This window comes from Chiloscyllium plagiosum, unplaced genomic scaffold (genome assembly GCF_037043375.1).
Source record: "Chiloscyllium plagiosum isolate Xiang-an unplaced genomic scaffold, Cpla_swu_hap1 HiC_scaffold_30, whole genome shotgun sequence".
NCBI classification, from domain to species: domain Eukaryota; kingdom Metazoa; phylum Chordata; class Chondrichthyes; order Orectolobiformes; family Hemiscylliidae; genus Chiloscyllium; species Chiloscyllium plagiosum.
Genome location: NW_028270168.1, coordinates 19,243,509 through 19,250,239, shown reverse-complemented (window position 1 = coordinate 19,250,239; position 6,731 = coordinate 19,243,509).

Below are 6,731 nucleotides of genomic sequence, written 5' to 3'. Positions count from 1 at the left end.
CACCCACCACATGTATCTTCACTTGTGCTGCTTGAGAATGCAGGTGCAATGTTGCTTTCCAGACAAGCAATCTTCCCAGTGCTCCATCCTTAATGATGTACCATCAGACCCCATGATCCTACACGCTGAACACCCACCCCAATGTTACAACCTCTATCCTCCATTGAAAAAAATCTTCTAATAATTTGGCTCTTTGACCATGATTTCAATCTCCCCCCCTCTCATGGTCTCCTGCTCAATATTTGCTGCTTATCCAAAGCACTTAATGTGTTTCAGAATATTTGCATGTGTAAGGGATGATATGTGTGTTTTACAGTCCATTGATTTCCAGTGTTGCTAGATTCAGCAACCTTCATTCAATCAAAATTTCAGGATGGCTTATGTGTAAAGCATGCAGCTGTTAAGATACCATAGCACTTTGAAGCAGAGGATTCCACTCAGGCTCTTGACCAACATTCATCTCAACCAAAATCTTTAAAAGGGTTGATGTGATCATTTAATTGCATTGCTTTTCATGTGAGCCTGCTGTGCAGAAACTGGCTGCCATATTTCCTGTTTTACAACATTGGCTGTGCAGCAAATGTACATCACTGGTTGAGAGGTGTTGGGGATGTTCTGAGCTTGTGAAAGATACCATATAAATGTAAATCTTTTCAGTCATTATTGGGCATTCACTCCAAAGCTGAATTCTCTCAAGATTAGATTAGATTCCCCACAGTATGGAAACAGGCCCTTCGGCCCAACAAGTCCCCACCGACCCTCCGAAGATTAACCCACCCAGACCCATTTTCCCTCTGACTAATGCACCTAACACTATGGGCAATTTAGCATGGCCAATTCACCTGACCTGCACGTTTTTGGACTGTGGGAGGAAACTGGAGCACCCGGAGGAAACCCATGCAGACTCGTTTCTTGGACCAGTTCTAACACTTGTAATAATGATACTAATTCAGAAAGCTTGTACAAAGTATTCATCAGAGGTTATACCTGATCAAAAAGTTAAATCAATCCCCAAATGGCACCATTTTTTTCTTTTTCAAAGAACCATTGATAATTAAAATCTAAAGTACAGATTGTGGTGGAAATATAGAGCAGGAGATAATGTCAATGAATTGTAGCAGAAACTGGATAAATACAGCGCAGCAGGGGTTTGAGTGCACGGGAGCTGGAGCGAAGTATTTTACATTTCAACCTTTAGATCTGGTCCAGAGAATCTTACAACCGTATCTGAAGAAAAACAGAATACATTCTCCAGATGTCCTGGCCAATATTTGTCCTTTAACCAATATAACCAGCAAGAAAACAAAAGATTATCTGGCCATTTGTAACAACTTGCAGCCAACAAAAAAAAACACTTCTTTGACCATAAGGCCCTCAGAACATCTGGGGTTTGTGAATGGTGTGTAAAAATGGAAATCCTCTCTTTCTCGTGGTACCATTCATGCTATAGAGAGGTTTTGTAGGTTAACAAAGTCTCAGACTCAGACAGGAGTAAAGAAACACCAACAAGAAAATATACACAAACACAATTTTTTAATCCACTTTTCATTTCAAATCATGTTATAATTCACTTATTGAAAATGTTTTACAGTCCTGGATTGTTCCCTGGCTCTCAAACAGCCTGAGCTTATCATGGTTACAACAGCAGTCATAACCCAATGGGGCTGCATTGCTTTGGTTACTAGCAGTAAACGATGCTACATTCTCCCGTCACTTCTTCCTGTACAATCTCAATTACATCCTTTGGTTTATCCATCGATCTGTAAACAATGTCTTAAAAATGTGTTCAAAAAAAGTAAACACGATATATAAATATCACATTTTTAGGAGAATAAGTAACAAATTCTAGTGTATCTAGGTAAACTACAATGATACATACAAGACAAGCACAAAAAAAAGTGTTCACATCTGTCTTATTCACAGGAGCAACTAGAAAGAGAAAGGGGAAAAACCTAAGGAAATTGTATATTCCTTTGAGAATTCCACTCTTTAGTCACAGTAACATATTAAACCTATTGAGGTAGCTCTGTATAGTTATTCAAAATTAAAAAGTGTACCTGATTTGTACACAATTTTGTCATTTCACTACATAAATGGCACGAAACATTCGCTTTCTGGAGCGCAGCCTGTGATGTGTGGAGACAAACGAGCACTAAGAGTTCAAATGTTTCATGCCTTTTTAATCACACCTACTCTAAAACACATTTCTACTTATTGCATAATATAACAGAGTTTACATCCACGCCATGGACACTGTAGACAGACACGAGGGAAGTGCAACAGCAGTCAGACTGGTGAATCCCAGTGGCACAAGGGGTCATTCTAGTTGCCCCAGGCACCTGCAGTGTGATCCAAGTCCATCAGACAGGCTACTGACCAGCTCTGCATCATAGATTCCCATTTTGCTCTGTTCCCTAGCTTTGTGTGGCTAGTATTACAATAAGGATTGTTGATATTTCTGATAAGCATTTTGAAAACAAAAAATTTGGATAATAGTTTTCAGATAAAGCCCCATTGTCCCACTGATTAGTTCTATATTATATAGCTCTTGCCCAACTAAGGTTCCCTGTGTAATTTAAACAATAGCAATAAAATGCAACATCATTCAGAAATGGAGAGATAAAAAGAGCTGTGCATGGAAAATGGGGAACATGCAATTTTCTGACTACTCCCTACTTTGGTCGAATTGTGGCTTGCCTCAGAATGCCAAGAGGCTGGAGACTGTTCTGTTCATTGCTGGAGCAAGCCACACCACACATCAGGAGAAGCCGACAAAGAGCTGATGAGTACCATCTACTTCTCCAGTGGTTGGGCAATTATGACAGACACACAACTGAAAAATAAGTGAACAATTAATGAAATACAATTTAAAAAAGGATTCCTTCACCTGAATAGCACTACGTTCTAGTGACCGTGGTTTAGGAAGCATTGCCCTATAGATAGCTTGCTTCATAATCCTGTGGATCTCCGCTAGCTGTATGTCTTAAAAACCCTAGCCACTGAAGTTCTCTAGCTTGGATACCTCTGATAGGATTTGGAGAGAGTCGTTCCAGTTTAATGCTTTAGTCACCATTTTAGACATGGTAGAATAGATGCCTGTTCTCATTGGGAGCTCTTTGAGCATGTCCAAATCATTTTTACTTTGGATCCTTACAGGCTATGAATAGAATAACATTTCCATTCTATCAGTCTGTCTGTCTTTCAAACCTTCTTAAATAGGTCATATATTTAAAAAGAGAGGGTAAACCCAAAAACTCCCTCTTTGAGGAATTGACAGGGTAGATGCTGAAAAATTGGTTCCCTTGGATAGAGAGCTGTGAACGGAAGGCCGAAGTTCTAGGGTATGTATTTCATAATTTGGCATGAGACAAGAATACATTTCTCAATTCAAAATCTTTGGAATTCTGCACTTCAGCTGACTATGGAAGCTCAGTCATTGAGCTCATTTGAACCTGACATTAATAGATTTTTGGACATTTTAGGAGTAAAAGGATGTGATGATAGGGCAGGAGAGCAAAGCTGAGGCAAGTGATCAACCATGATCTCAATGAATGAGAGAGGGCTCAACAGCCCTTGTTACCTATTCCAGCTGCTCTTTTCCATATTCTTGCCAAAACCATCATCAAAGAAAAAGTTGAACCCATAGCTGCAAAGATTGCAGACCTGTGCATCAGAAGTGGATAAGTAGCCTCCTCAGATACAGCCAGAAGAATAAAACATTTCAAATGGAACTGGATTACAGCTGTACGTTTTCCACACTGCGTGACTAACTTGGAATCCAAACATTAAGGAGCTTTAATGTAAGGCAATTAACTTGTGATATGAGTTAACCTTACCTTGTTTTCTGGATATTCTAATTCTAGAATTTGCCCAATTTTTCCCTTGAAATTTAAATGCATTCAGATTACAGGAGACTTTTATTTTGATAGCAAGGAATCAGATGCATAGTTTTGGGTGGATTTTCCACTTGGATCAATATTTCCTCTCCATTAATCCACTGCAGGACGTCTCTGGCCATTGCACTCCCTCTAGATACAGGACCATTCAATACAATGAGATCAACATTTTTTTTTAAAAATGGTCAGTAATCACTTTTGAGAAGTTACAGACCAGCAGATAGATACAGAATATGTCTGGTTCAAAAGACTAATCAGAGAAAACTACCATTGTATAAAAAATACTGAGAGGTAGATCCAGTTTTCACCAGAATTGTACCATTGCAGTTTGATTATACATCAAAACAATATACTACCAAAATGAAACAGCTTCATACAGTCCCTGAGTAGAGCTTTTCATCCTGAGTTACTTGATTGCAGTTATACATTACAATATATAAAAATACAAAAACAATATATTAAAACATAGTCTGTAAGCACTGTATGAGCGCACAATGATATCAGTGTACAGACTTGAACATTTTCTTTTAAAAACGAGATTGCCAGTTTAAACAGTCACTCTCTCCTGTCTTTGACCCAAATGCACTGTTCATGTGTTTCCGGAATTCCAGGTTCTTAAAATGTGGCTGTGGCTTTGGTTGCATGTTTACCTTTGTAATGGATTTCTTGTACAATTGCAGTGAAATAACAATAGTTTCACAAAGGATAGAGTTAATTCCCTATCCTCACTGTGCTCAGTTGTGAAAGAGAATCAGCTGTTTCTGGCTCACGTACTAATTTTCCAATTACTTCCTCTAAAAATTTTCATAATAAAACTCTTTAGCATTGACAGAAAAATTCACTCTGATTGGCACAAGGTTCCATGGGCACTGTGCTCCATTGGCACCAGGTTCTAAAGATTCCCCTCAAGTCACATCATTGAGAGTATGAAGCATGTGAAAAACAAGGGCCACCATATTATATGAAAGGAACACATTCTGCTTTGACAAGATACAAAGTGACATGTGACTGGTAAGGGTTTCAGGATGATGAATGAACCCGTACCACCCACGCCCCCCCCCAACTTTTCATACAGCCTCTGTGAAACAGAATTGATCTGGTCAGGTACTAGCCTACAGTAGTGTTGTATTGTAATATGAGCCCCCTGTCCCACGCAGATGTGTTTTGAATGATGTGCAAGCTGTAATTCAGTAACATTGAACTTCTGATAGTTTTTATCACCAGCTCACATGAGGGTTAAAGACTAGGCCAGCTGAACTGAACCTTCAATTGACAAATGCCTCCTCAATTCAACAATACGAGGATTAAATATGTAACTTGAATTGAAAATCAATTGTAGAGTGTAATTTTTTGAAAATGGAAATCACTCCATCAGTTAAGATATTGGGCAGTTTGCATTCTGAGGTAGAACAACAACTTTGTCCAACACAGATCCAATTTCTTTACCAATGGAGTGATTTCCCATTTCCCAATGATTCCGTCCAGTTGATTTGCAATTTCAAATGCACTTTCATCTTCATGTGGGGAATGGAGGAGGCATCCGTCAATCGAAGGTGCAGACAATGTGACCTGACTGAGGGGTCATTTGCTTGGGGAGAGAAGGCATTGTTGAGTCAAGGGGGCATTCAACAGCTGATTGAGTGGAGTCAAAGATAATAATCTGTCAAAGTGGGAGGTTACCCATAGAAAATACTTAGGTACACTTTTGTGCAAACTTACATTGAATGTCAACCATTTTCAAATGGTCTCAACAAAGCCTGCTCTTTTACAATCAAACATACAAGCATTGCAGAAAATTGGAACTTTTGTTTACAAACTTGCTGGCAATTATAACTCTGTGGTCAACACCAAGCACTGTGGGAGATTTTGGGGTCAAGCTCTGAATAAGTGAATGGACTTGTGGCTCCTGACCTTGCTGTCCAGTCAGAGTTGAAATTACAACTTGTCACTGGTTGACAATAGGTTCTCCAGTATGATTGCCTTCAAACCAGAGTGAAAGTCACAATCATCACCATCCATTTGTAAACTCTACCCAGTGTATCAATGCAACAATATATTTGTCTGTTGATAACTCAATCTTTCTCCCAACCACACTGGTAAACGTCCTGCTCACATTTTTTTTAAAAAGTCTAATTGGACAAAATATCCAGTAAATCAGCCACAATGTCAGAACTTCAGTGTAGCCTCAACTCCTGGAGCTACTGGTTCCATAACCTCAATTCCAGGTGGAACAAAACTAATTTGAGAGACAGAAATTCCAACTTAGCGTGTTAAATGAAATTCACAAGCATTTCTTGCTTATAGTTGACTTTATGATTCACTACTGGATAACAGTGAGCATGCTACAAGCACTTCAGTGCTGGCAGGGAAAAGTCATATTATCCCCGGGTAAATGTAGGGGTATGGGTGGGTTGCGCTTCGGCGGGGCGGTGTGGACTTGTTGGGCCGAAGGGCCTGTTTCCACACTGTAAGTAATCTAATCTAATCTAATCTTGCTCTTCCATCACCTCCTTCCTCCTTAGCTCAACTGTTACAGCATTACAGGCATTCAGTTAGATTAGATTAGATTAGATTAGATTAGATTAGATTAGATTAGATTACTTACAGTGTGGAAACAGGCCCTTCGGCCCAACAAGTCCACACCGACCCGCTGAAGCGCAACCCACCCAGACCCATTCCCCTACATTTACCCCTGCCTGCACCTAACACTACGGGCAATTTAGCATGGCCAATTCACCTGACCTGCACATTTTTGGACTGTGGGAGGAAACCGGAGCACCCGGAGGAAACCCACGCAGACACGGGGAGAATGTGCAAACTCCACATAGTCAGTCA